At 43.2% G+C, this 1,251-nt stretch overlaps 1 protein-coding gene across 1 annotated transcript in view; it reads left to right on the forward strand.

Annotated features, from left to right (window-relative positions):
• Positions 1-1,251, forward strand: part of LOC105308675 (protein kinase C theta type-like) — a 79,362-nt gene that overhangs the window by 3,290 nt on the left and 74,821 nt on the right. The window lies entirely within an intron of this gene.

A 1,251-nucleotide genomic window follows, 5' to 3' on the forward strand; every position in this document is an offset into this window, starting at 1 on the left:
ATTTCTTTCCTTTTCTCAACCAGCTAGAGCTGAAACCTCAAGGCCGAATGCTAATGAACGCAAGATACTTTCTGGAAATGAGCGGCAAGTGACTTTTCTTCTTCCCGTTTGGGGGGTGAGGAGGGCATAACCCCTCTCGTCATGTGCGACTTATGGTCCTTTTGCGACAGCGCAGAAAGGAATTAGGAGAAACGTGAAGCCCAAGGGAAGCTCCTAAAATCCCCAGTGGTGCTCACACATCCGTCGAAAAGACACTTCCAGTCTAGAGAAACACAGAAATGCTAAAGCGTTTATAGCACTAGTTTATAAACCACGCGGACTCCTATGCCCAGTGCTTTTACAGTCGGTCTTTATTTTAGTTGGAGAATTTAATGTCAATTCTAAAGGCCCTGTTTAGGTGTCACAGTGTGTACACACACTGTGTAAAAGGTGTGATGTAACAAGCTATCACACTATTCTATCACGGCACTAGCAGGGCACAAAATAAATTAGGAACCGATCAACACTTTCCATGGTGCGCGTGGCAAAACGCTAACGGCTTCTCGTTAGTCACTTCGAATCTTTTTAGCAACAAGGAAGGAAAGTGCTTTGCTGAAGAGTTTCAGTTCCATGTCACACACGGACATTGGTCACAGAAGTTACATTTCCGAGCGTCTGCCTGTGACAGCCTAGCAGCTCCTTCAGCTGCGTTTATATTCTGTGGTCCAGTGCTGGTCAAACAAATCTAACGCTACCACTCATAAAATCCTGACCCTCGGAGTGGACATGTGAACTTACCGAGGGTAAATTGATGTTATTATTTTCTAAATTAGTTTGGCTACCAAGAAACAACTTTTAAAGGTTGATGGTGCTTTCTGGGTTTCTGCTTCCCGTGTACAATTCCTTTGGGTCCAGATTCAAACAAATACGTTGGGGGAAAAAAAACACATACTATGAGATAATCAGGAAAAAGTGAACACTCGCCAGATATTTGATGATATCGAGACGTTGTTGTTAATTTTTAGGTGGGATGATGAGATGGTGGTTATGTTTTTAAAAAGGTCCTTACTTTTAAGCCATATACGAAATCGTTTATAGATAAAATAATATAATACCAGGGATTTGTTCAGAATGACCCGTAGGCCTGGGGTGGGAGCGGACGCGGTGTGGGGTCAGCGATCACTGCCCGCACATGACAGCAACCGGAAACCCATCACAGGATTTGCTCAACTTTGTACGTATTTGAGATTTTCCACCATAAACCTTTTTTTT

This window comes from Pteropus vampyrus, unplaced genomic scaffold (genome assembly GCF_000151845.1).
Source record: "Pteropus vampyrus isolate Shadow unplaced genomic scaffold, Pvam_2.0 Scaffold612, whole genome shotgun sequence".
In the NCBI taxonomy this organism is placed as follows: domain Eukaryota; kingdom Metazoa; phylum Chordata; class Mammalia; order Chiroptera; family Pteropodidae; genus Pteropus; species Pteropus vampyrus.